We start from the raw sequence: 17,957 nt of genomic DNA, 5'->3' as shown, positions 1-17,957 counted from the left end.
AAGTCTTCTAAATCGTTGGCTGCTGTGCCAAAATTTGATGTTCCCGTAGTGGAACAAGCTGAATCTGTATTCTCTCCTTTGAGAGAATCTGCTGAAGGGCCTACTCTTGAGTCAGCCGGTCCAAATGATGAAACTGTTAACAGGGATGAGTCTCCTGTTATTCAATCTGATCTTGTAGACGCCGGTGCTATAGAGTCATCGCAACCAGAACAAGGTGCTGTTCTTATCCTTGTGACTGGTGAACCCAATATTCCTGCTTTCAAAGATTCATTGGTAGCTGGTAAAGTTGTTTGTATGGAGCTTCCAGCTGAGCTCTGTAAGAAACCACAATCTGCTTTCAAATTGTGGCGTTCCAGAAATCGGGTAGATGGAATTGTGATCAGTGAACCAAGACCTGCTCCAAGACCCGTAGAGGTTATCGGAAAAGGTAAATCCATTGCAATCCAAACTCCTGAGAAGGTATCTAAGGCAACAGGTATCATTGACCTTATTTTGGATCAAGTTAAAGTTCTCGCTGCTAAGAAATTGAGAATTTATGAGTCCTGGTCCATGGAGAGGCTTTCCTCCAAGTACAATGACTCTTTGTCAAACGTTGCCATAGATAAAGAATGGAAGAAGATGGTGACAAATGAGAAGAAAGTCTTGAAATGGGCAAGAACTTCAGATGTTGGTGAAGCCCTAAAGAGAAGAGAACTGGTGGAATCTTGCATTTTTGGAAAAGCTCTTTTTCCAATTTTCGAAGTAAGGAAAGCTAACTTCAATCCTAACAAGAGAGGAGCTGATGTTGAAGTAAAGGTATTAAAGAAGCTGAACGATATCCTGGACAGTTATGTCTTTGTTGCTTCTAGATACATTCATGGCGCCGATTGCTCTTGCGCAGAACCTCTCAATGAAGAAGAAGAAGCCATGGATATTCAAGATGGTAATAATGATGCTGATGAGACAGATGCTGCTCTCCTAATCGAATTCGGGAATCTTTCTACCAAAGAGAGACACATTCTAGATCAACCTATTCAAAAGCATCTAAATGGAGAAGAAGAAGAAGATGTGATCATCCAAGAGCCTGAACAAGCTCTTGAAATAAATGAAGAACAGATTCTTGTGGAAGATGTGACTGAGGAGGCTATGAAAGCTCCTATTGAAGAAAACGTGTTGATAACCCCTGTTGCGAGAACAAAGGGTGTTCAAGAAAAATTGGCCGAGGACACTCAGCCAAAAACTGCCAGAACTGAGGGGGAACCCTCCAAAGAGAAAGACGATGAAGAAGAAAGTTCCTCATCTGAGGAGGAATAAGATCAGCAAGCAACTTTTTTGAAGCCCCGTTTATTTCTCGACGCTGTCGTGGGAAGTGTTCACGAAAACATCAACATTCCTCTTCACTACTATGGAAATCTGCTTGAGAGATTTGAGAGGGATGAAAAAGAAATTGAAGAAGAGGAACGAGACAAAGCTGCTAAGAATGCCGAAATGAATCAGCCGGAGCAATCCTTGCAGGTTCATACAAAGTTTGAGCCTATTCAAAGTATGGCAGTTGAATCTGAAGAAGTGTCGTCTCATGAAGAGTCATCTACGGAGGAATAAAAGTGTTAAGTTGTATGAGGTCTGTGCTCTCCTCAATTCAGAAGACCATGTGTCAGACAATGAATTCAAGGGAAGAAGAAAAAGAGAACTTTCGCAACATTCTCAAGGTCTTCACTGAGCTGGATAACACTTTGAAGAACACATATGAGACCCATATTGCGAATGTAAACTTTTCAAAGTTCGAAAAGGATCTCTTCAACCGTCAAAGTGAATTATTAGATATTGAAAGGCATTTCAACGATGAACGCCACAAGGAAACCTTGAAGTAATTCAGTCTGGTGAAGAATCAGATGGTGGAAATTCAGGGTTGCATGAGAAGGAACGACAATGAACGTCAAGAATTTGCTGACTCCATTGCTAGGAAGTTTCAATCAAAGGAGGATGCAAAGAACAATGCTGAAGGTGCTCAACCTCGACCAGTTCAAGGAGAATCTAGAAGAAGAAATGATGGTGTGTCAACCGGCACAAGATCCAGACGAGCTCCAAGCACTGATGACAATCCTAGGCCAACCAAGAGAGGTAGAGGTCGAAGCGGTGTTGAGCGTGGAGGAAGAAGTGGTGGTGGCCGGAGTAGGCTATCAAATGTTGATCAAGGTGGACGTGCCAGTGGTGGTGAACGTGGTGGAAGATCGAGTGCAGGCAGTCCTGGTGGTCGCGGCTATCCTCATTTGATGAACATGCTTCCTGGTCAAGAGATGAGTCCCAACCGATCCTCGAGTTAAAAGGGAAGAACAATGATTAATCTTCTTTTACTCTATTTAACTTTATTGAACATGGTTCCTTGATGGTTTTTGAATTTTGGTTTTGGATGAATGATGTAAGTGAACAAGTTTTCTGTTTATTTATATGATGAATGCATGTTTTGATATATGTATGCAGGTTTGCAATTTCTTTATCAAAAAGAGGGAAATTGTTGGGTCAAATTATTTTGACTAAGTGTTGAAATAATTTAACCACTGATATTTTGATTATGAAATAACCTATGAGTTTTGATACAGGTGTATTGAGACAGTATGTTATAAGACTTGGATCTAATGAGGGTCATTAGACCGATTTTGGCTTTCATTGCATAGAATTAGACGTAAGTCTAATATAATTAGACGTACAGTCTAACTCATCGGAGTTAGACGTGTAGTCTAATAGACGTGTAAAGAATTAGACGGATGCTCTAATGAATACACGGAATTAGACATAAGTCTAATAGAATTAGAAATACAGTCTAACTCATCGGATGTTAGACGTGTAGTCTAATAGACGTGTAAAGAATTAGACGGATGGTCTAATGAATACACGAAATTAGACGTAAGTCTAATAGAATTAGACGTACAGTCTAACTCATCGGAGTTAGACGTGTAGTCTAATATATTTGTAATTAGACGGGTAGTCTAATTTATGCGGAATTAGACGTGCAGTCTAACTTAATGAAGTTAGACGTGCAGTCTAATAGAATGTGAAAGTTAGACGTGCGTCTAACTCCTTCAGACAAGTCTGAGGTAGAACCGGAATTAGACGTGCAGTCTAACTCAGTGGAGTTAGACGTGCAGTCTTATGGTTTTTGAATAATTAGACGGGTAGTCTAATTAATGAAAGTTAGACGTGCGTCTAACTCCTTCAGACAAGTCTGAGGTAGAACCGGAATTAGACGTGCAGTCTAACTCAGTGGAGTTAGACGTGCAGTCTATTGGTTATTGAATAATTAGACGGGTAGTCTAATTAATGAAAGTTAGACGTGCGTCTAACTCCTTCAGACAAGTCTGAGGTAGAACCGGAATTAGACGTGCAGTCTAACTTAGTGGAGTTAGACGTGCAGTCTAATGGTTATTGTAATTAGACGAGAGTCTAATTCTATTAGACTAGGCGGTCTAATAGACGTTTCTCTGTTAGAAGGAGATGACTTATTTCATTAGACTAATTTTCACAATCCGTCTAAATGAAATACGTCTAATGCTCAATTTAAGCAGTACGCTTGAATCTATCATTTCTCCTACCCACGTGCTATAGCTGTACCCTACTCCTGCTCCACTTTCTAGTGAAGATTAGTACAACAGCTATATGCATCCAATCAAGGAATGCCACGTAAGAGAATTTTCCTAGAATTACTTGTTTTGCAGGTACATCCCTGATGGGATATTCGGCGCACTACTAGTGATGTACGGCCACGATCCTTGTGCTCAGAACCTGCTGTGGACAATGGAGGCTTTCCAATGGAAGAGTGCCACGTATCATTCTTGACGATTCGACCGTTAGCTCCTGCTTAGTATTTAACAAATCTCAAGGACAACGGACAATCTGCCTTAACAAGTCGATCGAACAAGCAATCTGATTTTGCAGAGAGAGAAATTACTCAATCATCTTGCTTACTGAACTTATTCTGTGATGCTTCTTTCTGATTGTACTGTGTGTGAATCGAGAGAGAGAGCTAGAATCAAAACACCTTTAGCTGAGTGATATTCTTCATCTTGTAATTGAACAGAAAGTGTTATGTTCAATAGTGAGCCAAGTGTGTGTAAACTGTATTTGATTCTAATCATATTATAGTGAATCCTTCCGGTGGTTGGAAGAAGGGGTGACATAGGAGAGTTTCTCCGAACATCCATAAACAAACTATTGTGTTCTTCATTTCTGTCATCTTTTCATATTTCATCTTGAGCTTCAAACCCAAGTAAAAATTCCTCCTTGAATCCGTTTCATGTGTTTACACAAGTTTGCGTAGAATAGGAAGCGAATGAAATCCCTAACAGGATTTTTTTCAAACTGTTTTTCATAAGCCTTCATCCTTAGCCAGACCCCGTCTCTATTGATAAAGCCAATCCTATCAAATTTGTAGACGCTTCTCGACAATTATGTCAATATTCTCCTTGATTTAGAAAACATCGGCGAGAAGTACAAGGATGAGGATAAGGCGCTGATACTTTTCAATTCTTAACGAAGTCGTATGAGACCTTCATTGACATACTCAAGCATGGGAGGGAGGAGCTTACCCTCGATAATATAATGATTGCATTCAGATCGAAAGACGAAGAGAAGAAGGACTCTTGGTTCGAGGGATAACCGAGAAAAGAGAGAATAAAAGCAAGAAGAAGAGGCGTTCGAAGTCTCACGGGATGAAATCTACTAAGTGATACAATTGGGGCAAGGAGGGGCATTTTAAGCGAGATTGTCCAGATTTGAGTAACGACGAGAAGAATGGAGGAGAAGTAGCGGTTGTTCAACAGGTCGAGAATAGGTACGAAAGTGCGAATGTTCTCGTTGTCTCCACTAATCAGTTCGACAAGCTTTAGATTATAGATTTCAGGTGTTCGTTCCATATGACACCTAACGAGAGTTAGTTCAAGACCTATGAGAACACTTCGGTGGGCAAAATTTTGTTAGGTAACAACAAGTCTTGTAGGATAGTGGGGATCAGAATAATGCATTTGAAGACGCATGATGGAATTGAGAGGATATTAATGGAAGTACGACACGTCTCTCTTGGATCACTTAACCAACTTGGTTTTGCATGGAAATGCGAGAAGAAGGTATTGAGGGATACAAATGGGTCGCTAGTGGTAATGAGGGATGTGCGAGAGAAAAGTATTTACGTTTTTCAAGGCAACACCTTGGTTGGTGATATGGCGGAAGTGGTATGTTGGGTAAAATTATTTTGACTGATTGTCAAAGTATTTTGACTAGTGGAATTTTGATGATTTGATGAGCTAAAAACCTAATCTAAGTAGTCTAATTGTTTTTGGTGCAAGTGTATCGAAAACAGGTTATATTAGACTATGTCTAAATGAGTTTCATTAAACGGATTGGCTTTTACATGTTGAGTTAGACGTGTAGTCTAACACACGTAGTTAGACGTGCAGTCTAACTAGCAGAGTTAGACGTGCAGTCTAACTAGCAGAGTTAGACGTGCAGTCTAACTAGCGGAGTTAGACATGCAGTCTAACTAGAAGAGTTTGACGTGCAGTCTAACTAGTGAGAGTTAGACTTGCAGTCTAACTCCTTCAGACTAGTCTGAAGGGAAGTGTAATTAGACGTGAAGTCTAATGGAAAGAGAAAGTTAGACGCACAGTTTAACTCCTTCAAATTAGTTTGAAGGGAACCGTAATTAGACGTGTAGTCTAATCATATTAGATTAGGTGGTCTAATGGATCTTATTATTAGATGGGGACGTCTAATTTCATTAGACGAGGTCGTCTAAGTGAAATACGTCTAATGCCATGCTTAAGCAGTTGCTTGAAGGATATGGGGTCGGCAAAGAAAATTTTGGGATGGTGATTGAGCGGGATCGGAAGAAAGGCTCCATGTTCTTGTCTCAAAGCGACTACCTCCAAAAAGTGGTTGCCAAGTTTGGGATGTATAACGCCAAGGCAGTTCAAACGCCGTTAGCTACTCATTTCAAACTCTCCTCAAAGATATCACTGAGTACCGAGGAGAAAAAGGTGAGAATGGAAAACACCCCATATGTGAGTGTCGTCGGGAGCCTAATGCATGTCATGGTATGTACGTGACCCGATATTTCTTACGCGGTTAGTCTTGTTAGTCGCTTTCTGGAAAACCCGGGGAAAGAACATTGGGTGTTGACGAAGTGGGTTCTTCATTACGTTAAGGGATCCTTAGATGTCAGTCTTTGTTTTAAATGGGCGGGTGTAGATGATGATAAGTTGAGAGGATATGTTGATGTTGATTTTGTAGGTTACTTGGACAAGAGAATGTCCCTAATGGGATATGTGTTTACTCTATTTGGATGCTCGGTAAGTTGGAAGACACAATTACAATCCGTAATTGTTTTTTCAACAACGGAAGTCGAGTATATCACTGTGACGGAGGGAGTCAATGAGGCACTTTGGTTGAAGAGTCTCGTGGGTGAATTTGGCGTGAAGCATGATAAGGTGGAGTTGTTTTGTGATAATCAAAGGGCCATACACTTTTCCAAGAACTCGATGTTTCACGAGCGCACAAATCACATCAACATTCAACATCACTACATTCGATATGTCATAGCAAGTGCAGTGGTAGTTGTGGAGAATATTCACACAGATGAAAATCCTGTAGATATGTCCACGAAGGTGGTGATGGGAATCAAGTTTCGAAAATGTTGCGAATTGATTCACTTCACAAAGTTTGGAACATAATCGGAGAAGTAGGATGATCGATTCTAAGATGTTCTTAGTGATGAGGCTCATTCGTTTGACAATGGACATAGAGACATGGTGGAAATTTGTGATATTGGGCCTAGAGTTTTGAGGCCCAATTTAGTGTGCCTCAATGTTAGGTATAAAAGAATGAAATAATCCATATATATTATATTATATGGAGGGAGAATGATATATCCTAAGAGAAAAGAATATATAATATAATATAATATAATATAATATAATATAATATAATATAATATAATATAATATAATATAATATAATATAATATAATATAATATAATATAATATAATATAATATAATAGAGAATGATTATTTCTTAATTATGAATTATAAAATCTATATATATTAAATTGTAGAGGGTGGTGAGACTAAAACCTAGAACACATAGGTTAAAATTTGTAATTATATCTTTATTGAATCAAATCTTCGAAAGTATGACGTAAGATATTGTTGGTCCGAACTTGGGTAAAAACCCTTGTGTTGTTATTCTGTTTATTCTTTGTTTTTACATTATTGTTCTAAATTCATTAGAACAGGATGGAGGCTTGATTTTTTTTGTTGCACATTTGTTTATTCAAGTTGACTTTTCGGATTTCTATATAAGCATGCCTTCAGATTCCTGTATCTGTAGTATTTTTCTAAAGTTTCTTTTCCATTTTTTGGTATTTGTTCAGCTAACTTTATTTCATTACTCATTAACTGCCAAAACTATGCATTCATTTGTTTTATTATCTTGTTTTTGTTAGGGGTGGTAAGGGTAGCCATTTTTGTTTACTTCGAAGATGGTTAATGGAAGGAATGACGAGCAAATCAGGGATGAGCCAAGGGTAATTCCGTACTCTCACAAAGTCAAGGAGCCTCCAAAGCATGGACTCTTTACTGAATTTAAGTTCACTGTCAATGAAACATTTTTCCCTGATGATCCTATGCGCTCTTTCAAGGATGTATCAACTTCGAGATAGTTTGTTCTTGGCTTGAGATATGTTTTTCCTTTTCTATATTGGGCAAGGGGTTACAATCTCACCATGTTCAAAGGAGATTTCATAGTTGGACTTACCATTGCAAGTCTTTGTATTCCTCGGGTACGATGTTGCTTAAAAATGCACTGTTTGTTATTTCTAAAAAATATGTCTGTTTAATCTGAATTATTATTTAAAAAAAAATCACAAGATATTGGATATGCAAAACTTGCAAACCTTCCTGTGCAATATGGCCTGTGTAAGAAATTTCAGAAACAAATGATTTAAGATTATATATGAGATTTAGAGAGATTTTTACAAAAAAATCGGTTGATGGTGGTTGCAGATCGCAATTTTGTTCCTCCTTTAGTTTATGCATTCATGATTGGTCCAGTTGCTGTTGTGTCTCTACTTCTTGGAACCTTACTTCAAAAGGTGATTGATCTAGTTAAAGACAAAACCAACTACCTCAGTCTTGCGTTTACAGCTATATCTTTGCAGGAATCACAAAAGCAACTTGGTTTCTTTAGGTAAACTCTTCTTATATAACCAAACCAAAACCTTTTCGAAATCTAAGTAAATTATTTTTTTTATACCAGGTTGGGTTTCTTGATTTACTTTGTTTCTCATGCTGCTATTGTTGCCTTCATGGAGGAGCTGCAATTACTATTGCACTCCAACAGTTGAAAGTTTTGTTTTGGTATAAAGGTTTTTACAAAGAAAACTGATATATAGTTCATGTCCTGTAATCATTATTTTATAATGCACATCATGGGTAAGATTTTTTTGTCTTATTATTTGAAACAAATATTGAGTCGGTTCTAATGATAGTTTTGATTTCTGTAAATTATTCTTGGCAGTGGAATTGGATACGATACACATATACACATAGGTGTATCGTTCTTGACTTTTCTTTTTCTCGCCAAGTTCATTGTGAGCAAAGTTTTAAAATCTCAAGTTAACTCTTAAAATCCTACGATTTTACAATTTCATGTAAGGTTAACGAGTCCGATTTTAAATAAATTCTTATATACATAAACTCTTATAATTTTAAATTTACGATAATAAGATTTTACGAGTTTATAAATATTTCCGATTTTACGATTCTATACGATTTTACGTTTAAAATTATTAATTTAAATTTAAAAATTAAAAAATAAAGTTATTATTTATACAAATAAGTAAATTAATATTAATTAATTTGGTAAGTATAATCTTTTATAGTGTTATTTATTTATTTATTTATTTATTTATTTATTATTATTATATAATTAATTTTTTATTTAAATATATAAAATTTTAAATTAGTTAAGTATAAAATACTTAATTATATATATAAATAATAATAACATATCACTATTACTTTTTCAAATTAAACTTTATGAATTTACGAGTTTAAAAGTGGTTAATGATTTTACGTATACTCACGATTTTGACAATGAGATTCGATTTCTTTCTTTTTAAGTAAGTTTTATTTTTTTTCTCATAGTTGTGCAGTGGTTATTCAGGCAAAGAAGAATAATAAACTCATTTGGGTTCCCGCAATTGCGCCTTTGATTTCAGTTATCATCTTGACTCCGTGTATTTATGGTTTTCGTGTAGATAAAAGAGGTGTCCAAATTGTGAGTAATCTCTAAATTCAGAAATTATTTACCAACAAAAGCAAAACTATTAATAACTAGCATGTATCCCGTACATTTGAATGAATAATAATATAAAAACCGTGAAAAAAATATTACGGCAAAAAATTTATGGGCGGGTCAACCCACAATTCGACCCAAGTATCAATTTACTCTCACATATATCAAAATTAACCACAGCTCTCGACCCGACAATCCGGACACTTTAAAAATTAAGCATCCTTATATATATATATATAGATTAGTTAGTTAAAAAGTTGAACTTATATTGTTAAAATGTCCCGCGTTCATCAAATTTTGTGTTGAATTTAAAATATAAAGTATTATTAGCCTACTTGGTTAAAAGGGTGTACTTGTTTTAATAAGTTGCAAGTTCGAATCATAACTATAGCATTTTAGATTTTATTTTTAATTGTTTTAAGTTTATGGGCGGGTCAACCCACAATCCGACCCAAGTATCCATTTACTCTCACATATATCCAAATTAACCACAGCTCTCGACCCAGCAATCCGGACACTTTAAAAATTAAGCATCATTATATATATATAGACTAACTGTCATCATCTTCATCTTTTTTAGGTGGGTATGTTAAGCAATCAACAAAAATAGAGAATAATTGAGAACTTTAAAGATTAGGTTTTGAAAGATTAGAAGAATAGTTGAGAGCTTTAGAGATTAGGTTTTGAGAATTTAGAAAACCCACATTTTCTCTTTGAGAGCTTTCTCATTATAAATACTAACAAAATAAACAAACAAGTCCCTCAAGTTATGAGATAAATACAAAATGAGAATGATAAAAAACAGTAATAATAAAACAGTAATAAATTTTTACACTCCTCCCACAAGATGAAAATCATGTAGATAAAGCTTGGAACGTAAATCATCAAATTAGGTACCATCCAAAGCCTTAGTAAAAATGTCCGCAAATTGATTTTTGGTTGAGATATGTCTAAGATCAGTAAAACCGGTTTTGTATTTGTCCCAAACTACGTGACAATCGATATCAATGTGTTTTGTACGCTCATGGAAGACGGGGTTTTGAGTGATATGAATTGTAGCTTGGTTGTCACACCAAAGAGGAATAGGAATTTGTAGTTTGACGCCCATATCCGAGAGTAAGTACGATATCCATTGCAATTCACAAACTGTTGATGCAAGAGTGCGATACTCTGTTTCAGCAGAAGATCGACATATAGTGGTTTGCTTCTTCGTTTTCCAAGATAAAGGTGCAGTCCCTAATTTGATACAATATCCTGTAAGCGATCGTCGACTATCTGAGAACATTGCCCAGTCAGCATAAAAAAAAAGCGTCAAGAACAACAGAATTAGAAAAATGAAAAAAACTTCCAAGGAAAGGTGTTCCTTTGAGGTATCTAACAATTTGTAAACCAGCATCCCAATGAACTTTAGTTGGTTTGTGCATGTATTGACTTAGTTGTTGAACCGCGAATGCAATGTCCGGACATGTAAAATTTAGGTAAATTAACCGGCCAATGAGTCTACGGAATGATTCTGGTTCAACAAAGACACTTTGTGAATCTAGTTCAAGTTTGATGACTTTAAGCATCGAGGATTTAGTCGGCTTAGCTTCAATGACTCCAGCATCAGAAATGATGTCAAGAATGTATTTTCTTTGATTGACAAACAAATCTTTAGAGGTTTTGCCAATTTCAAGACCAAGGAAGTACTTTGCTTCCTTTAAGTCTTTAAAAGGAAATTTAGAGTCAATGAATGCTTTTGTTTTAGATATTTCATCAAGACTGTTACCAGTCACTAAAGCATCATCAACATAAATCAATACCACAATAATAGTAGAGTTCATTTGTTTGATGAACAAACCGTGATCATGAAATGATTGAACAAAACCAATACTAGTAAGATTATTTGAAAATTCGGTATTCCATTGTCTAGAAGCCTGCTTGAGTCCATAAAGACTTCTTTTTAATTTGCAAACTTGATTTGGATTACCTTCAATATAACCATCTGGTTATTGCATATAAATGTCTTCCTCTAAATGACCATGGAGAAAAGAATTATGCACATCAATTTGATGAAGAAACCAATTTTTAGCAGCACTTAATGCAATTAAAAATCGTAAAGTCACAAGTTTTGCCACTAGAGCAAAACTTTGATGAAAATCAATGCCATTTATTTGATTATATTCTTTGGCAACTAACCGAGCTTTAAATTTGTCGATTGTACCATCTGGATTTAATTTGGTTTTATAAATCCACTTACTGCCAATATAGCCTTTTTACCATGTGGAATAGTGGTAATTTCCCAAGTTTTATTGGCTTTTAAGGCTCGAATTTCATCATTCATAGATTTGATCCAATCATAATTAAGAGATGCTTCTTTGTATGTTTTTGGTTCACATACATTTGAAATGTTAGATAGAAAATATTTATAAATAATATCTGTGCAATTAAAAATAAAAGGAAATGTTGGTGGAAGCATATGATTTTTGATTTGTGTTTTGTGTAGCCATGGTATGATTAATCATATAGTCATCAAATATGTGAGGCTTATTTCGAGATCTTGTCCCTTTTTCTAGGAATAAAACTAGTTGGTTGAACCTGTTCTTGATTAGGAAGATTAATATTAGGATCATTAACTTGATTTTCCATAGAGGGATCAAGTTGAATTTCATCAGAAGTATCAAACCCATCTGAATCAAAACAAGGTGAATTCTCATTATTATTAAAGAAATGCTCTGGAGAATCCAAGTTATCTTGTGATTTTCAAACTTCAGATTAATCAAATTGAAAAATATTCTAAAAAAAATGAACATCTCTAGAAGTTACAATTTTTTGTGAATTCATTTCATAAACTATATAACTTTTTTTATCAAGAGGATATCCCCAAAAAATACATTTTTTACCTCTAGGTTCAAATTTACCTTTATAAGGTTGAATATTTGCTGTGTAACAAAGACAACCAAATGTTCGCATATAGCTATAGTCAACCTCTTTGTTGGTAAGTAAGGAAAATGGTGTTTGCCAATTGAGAACATAACTAGGTAACTTATTAATGAGATGAGTAGCCATTATTAGAGAAAATGGTCAAAATTTTATAGGCAATTTTGATTGAAGCATTAGGGATCTTCCAATTTGAGTAAGGTGTCTTTACGCTCCATAACTCCATTTTGTTGTGGAGTGTAAAGACATGAGGTTTGATGTTGAATGCCAAGATTAGAAAAGAGTTCAAAATATTTTGAATTAATAAATTCAGATCCATTATCACTACGAATAATCTTAACAGATTTTTCATATTGAGTTTTAACCTTATTAAAAAATGATTTTATTGTACTAAAAACCATTGTTTTATCAGAAAGCATAAAAGTCCATGTAGTTCTACTATAATCGTCTACAATGTGAACATATATGGAGTATTGATAATTGAAGACTCTTTGTATGGTCCCCATAAATAAATTTGAATTAATTCAAAAATTGAGTTAGTTTTGGATTGACTAGTACAAAAGGGTGATCTAGTCATTTTAGAAAGAGGGCAAACTTCACAATGTTTAAGTTCATGTTTTATATTGGGAAATATTTTTTGTAAAACTTTATGAGAAGGATGACCAAGTCTTTGATGCAATGTATTACAATCAACTTGAAGTGAAATGAAAACTTTTCATTGATATTAGTCATAGACTGCTGTTCATTACAAAGTTTACAAAATGAAAGTTTTTCATTTGCATTAATAGAAGTTGTCATACTACATTGCTTACAAAAGGAATAATTGGTATTTATTTTGACAAAATGATCACCATTGAAATCATCCAGATCATTTTCAAAATAGTACAAGTTGTTCACCCTAATCCCCTTTCCTAATATTAAATCTTTCTCAAGGTCCTGCAAAACACAATAAGTTGAAGAAAAACAAAATTTAACGTTATCTAATTCTAGTAATTGTGCAACAGATATAAGGTTGTATTTAAAATCTGAAGAAAGCATAACATTTTTGAGGTGCAGATGTTTATTTAAAACAACTGTACCTATTTCTGTAATTATCTTTTTACTGCCATCTGGTAAAAATAATTCTAATGGTTTAGCATTTGTATGAATATTATTCATAAATTTCTATTATTGCAAATTTGAGCACTAGCTCCAGAATCAATAATCCAAGTTATACTAAAATTATCAACATGATTAAGATTCATACTAAAATTTAATGTAATGTTAGAATGCTTACCTGTTTGAAATTCCAAGTTATTTTTTTCATTTTCTTTCATATTTTTCATGAAAGCTCGGAACATCTTAAAATCATCAGCAGTTACATTGTCGGGGTTGTTGTTGACATCATACGGAGTGCTGACAACATTCACAAATGTTTTCTTCCTTTGCTCTTTTGATTGTTTAAACCATTCTGGATAGCCAATTAATTTGAAACAACCTTCTTGAATATGCCCTTTCAATCCACAATGTTTGCAAACTGTATTTTTGTAAGGATTTTGAGAAGTTTTTCCTTTGTCTGTTCCAACCTTATTATTCCTTACTTGACTAGTAGTCATTATTTATTTAACAGGAAGAGCCACACTTTTATCAAAATCAAGATTTTTATTCTCTTCATTTCTGATGTGGAGAGCACTAAAATTCTATGTTTTATTTTCATCAATTTCTCGTTTCATCTCAACATTCAAAAGCATAGTATACGCTTTATAAACCGTAGGAGATGGATCAACAACAAGGATTTGATCAATGATGTGCTCATAACGATCATTGAGTCCTATCAGGAATTGAAGCAATTTGTCATCTTCATCATTTTGAGCAGTATGTTCTCTGCATTTTTCATCTTGACAATAGAATGTTGATTTTAACCCTTTTGACTCATCCCATAAAAGTTTGATCTTGGAGTAATACCTTTCTAGAGTTAGAGAACCATGTTTCATATTTGTGATTTCCTTTTTTAACTCCAAATCTTCTAGGACCTTTGTTCTTTTCATAACGTTCTTTGATCTCAGTCCATAGCTTTTGAGTTATTTCAGTTTGTTGGAAATTTTCTTGGATCACACTTGATATTGAATTTATGATCCAAGAACGGACCATTACATCAACTATCTCCCATTGTTCTGCATCAGCTTCATTTTTCGGCCTAGGACATGAACCATCCAAAAACCCTAATTTAATTTTAGCTTTTAGGGCTAACCTGATTGATTTGCACCAACTGAAGTAGTTGAATCTTGTTAAGAGTTTTGAGTTGAGAATGGTGTTCGGATTATCAGCACTATGGAGCATCAAAGGATCAATATTGTACTTCCTTTTCTGGTTTGCTCCCACTGTTCCGCTTTCAGTTGTGCCTTCTCCTACAACTTCTCTTCTAACGTGCTCTGATACCATGTTAAGTAATCAACTGAAATGGAGAATAATTGAGAACTTTAGAGATTAGTTTTTGAGAGATTAGAAGAATAGTTGAGAGCTTTAGAGATTAGATTTTGAGAAATTAGAAAACTCATATTTGCTCTTTAAGAGATTTCTCATTATAAATACTAACAAAATAAACAAACAAGTCCCTCAAGTTATGAGGTAAATATAAAATGAGAATGATAAAAAATAGTAATAATAAAACGGTAATAATTCTTTACAGGGTCATATCCCAAGCTAAAATTTGATCAGTTTATATCGATTTAAAGTGTGTAAGGTGCATCTTGCGCCGACGCAATGTGTAGTTTGCGTCGACGCAAGATGTAATTTGTGGTCTCAATTGATTAATAACTAGTGTTTTCAGCTAAAACAAAATAATATATAACTTACCCATTGATTGATTCGGCATTTGTTTGAGATCTAACTTGATGAAGTTTTTGGGGAGACCATTTGCTAAAGTTCTGTGTAGATGTAGACGTCCACGCTGAAAACGTTGTCGGGAGGGGAAGCAGATTCCGGTGTTGCTTTGATTAGACGTCGTTGGGGGATAGCGTACCTCGTTGCTGGGGAAAGACGTCTCTCCTTGTTGGGAGAGAAGAAGAGAAGAGAGTATAATAGAAGAAGAGAAACGAATAAGAGAAAGAAAATTTATTAAGGGTAATTTAGTCTTTTACCATGGACAAAAAGTTATTTTTTTGCAAATAATAACGTGGTAAGTTATTATTAAATTTTACCCTTTTTTAGGGTCATTTCATCGAATTTCCTTATCCCGCAGGGCATCAATCATTCTTCTGTCAATAAAATCTTCTTCTCTGGCAAACATTTATTTGTGGGTTTCATTGTTATTGCATGATTGTTACGGTAAATTTGTTTCTGTAGCGATGTCTATTATTGGTTGAAAGATGTATAATTTTCTTGACAAGATTTATTATTGTGGTTGGTTTATAGGAATATGTTTCAATTGCTAGAAGATTTGCAGCAATGAAGGACTACAATCTTGATGGGAACAAAGAAATGGTAGCGTTAGGAACCATCAACATCATCGGCTCGATGTCATATTGCTACGTGACAACATGTATTGTTGTCTAAGTAGGGCCGGTCCCGCGAATTGGGGAATTCAAATTTTGTGGCCCCATAAAATTAAAATAAATTTAATAATCTATATTTTATAAAAAAAAAAAATATTAAATATACAAATTAAATATATAACAATAATAACTAGTGTAAACAAATATTTCAAAATATATATAAAAAATATTAATATAATAAGTTGTAAACAAAAAATATATGATAATAATTTATAAATTAACTAGTATTCGATTCAACCAAAATACTCATCTTTGCATTTTTTAGGCAAAATTTTCAATTAAGTTATTATACTCTAACTGTCTAAACACTTTTTTTCAGTTGATATCATAACTAATTCATTTGTGATATATTGTGTGTGATGTCTCTATAATGAAAAAATATGAGTTATATTTTAAAACGAGAAAAAATTATGAAGATAAACATAAGAATAAGAACAAATAAAATTAATTAATTTTAGAGCATTAAAATGTAACTTTAAAGATGATTTTCACAATTAGGGTTGGATTTATGATTAAAAAAATTAATTATTAAAGATGAAAAATGGCTAAAATATAAACAATATAATTAGGGTTAGTGATTTAAAATGGCTATAATAAGAATAAATAGAAAATGAGCTTAATATTTACAAGGCTAAAATACAATATATTATTTTATATATATATATATATATATAATATATATATATATATATATATATATATATATAATATATATATATATATGATATGTAGAGAAAACATTAACGTATTATAAGAAAATAAATATAAAAATAATAAATAAATATAAAAGAATATATGATATTATACGGTAAAATATATATTTTATATTTTATAATATATAATTAATAATAGAAATAATAATATTATATATTAAAAATTTGGAAAATTTTGGGGCCCTGAAAACTGGGTGCCTATGCAATTGCATTGGTTGATTGTCCTTCGGTCGGCATGTGTCCATGAGGATATATAAGATCGATCATTAATAATAATAAAATAATATTCTACTTGTTCTTCACATTTCAGTTGATCTTTTCTTTTTCTATTATTTTTGGCAGGATCGTTTTCTAGATCTGCTGTGAATTACTAAGTGGGATGCCAAACAGGAGTGTCAAAAATTGTGATGTCAATGGTGGTTATGTTGACTTTGGAAGTGATAACCTCTTTTTAAATACACCACGAATGCATGCAATTCTAGCATCCATCATCATTACTGTCGTGCTTGGATTAATAGACGTTGATTGAAAAATCGACAAATTAGACTTCCTTGCCTGCATGGGAACTTTCTTTGGTGCGTCTTCATTTCTGTTGAGATTGGCCTTTTAATTGCTGCATGTTTTTGATCAAATATTTTTTGTTTGTTTGTTTGAAGCACGAATTTGAACAAGTGGAAAAATCTATCTACATGTATGCATATCGTTTGCGAAAAAAAAATTACAAGTGATTAGGCCAAGACTGCTCTGCTAGGGAATATCCCAAGAACTACGGTATACAGAAACGTATTGCAGTATCCAGATGCCTCTAGAATTCCTGGGCTGTTGATTATTAGGGCTGATTCAGCGATCTATTTTTCAAATGCTAACTATATCTGTTAGAGGTATAATGTTTGAGCGGAAATATATTCTCCTTCTTTTATGGTCTTTCTTTAAATTATTAGAATACAGCAACTCCTATGGGCTGCAATCCGTGTAGTTATAAACCCAGTTGGGTCGACTCATAGCAAATCTAGCACAAGGACAGATATATGAAAGATTTGCGGGTATATGTATGAGAAGATTAAAGGTTTGAACTCCATATGTTGTGTGTGTTTGTGTTACGGTCTGCTCATCAAAAACCTCGGTCGTAAAATATTTTATGCATCCGTCTCTCGGCCCAAGTGTGCATATGGGCCAGTTTATGTTTTTTATGGAATAATTCTGTTTTTGTTTACTTTCTCTCTTATTTCTCTTGTAACTGAATTCTGTTATGTTAGAAGTAGTTGTAACCGAATACTTTTGGGTAAACCAGCCTCTTTAAATGGTGATGCCCACCCAACTTTTTGGGGCTATGAATTGAATATTTTGAAACTTGGTGCTCTAAGTTATCTCTCGGCCCTCCTCCCCCTTCTTGGACCGCTAGGTGTAATCTAGTGATATTTCTCTCCTCCCATTCGGCTTTTCTCTCCCTAACCTCGAATTCTCCT

The 17,957-nt window shown here is 34.2% G+C and overlaps 1 pseudogene; it reads left to right on the top strand.

Annotated features, from left to right (window-relative positions):
* Positions 1 to 7,509: 7,509 nt before the first annotated feature.
* Positions 7,510 to 17,370, top strand: LOC124918085 (annotated as a pseudogene).
* The last annotated feature ends 587 nt before the right edge of the window (positions 17,371 to 17,957 follow it).

Source organism: Impatiens glandulifera, unplaced genomic scaffold, assembly GCF_907164915.1.
Source record: "Impatiens glandulifera unplaced genomic scaffold, dImpGla2.1, whole genome shotgun sequence".
Taxonomy (NCBI): Eukaryota; Viridiplantae; Streptophyta; class Magnoliopsida; order Ericales; family Balsaminaceae; genus Impatiens; species Impatiens glandulifera.
This window is presented reverse-complemented; position numbering and strand designations above follow the sequence as displayed.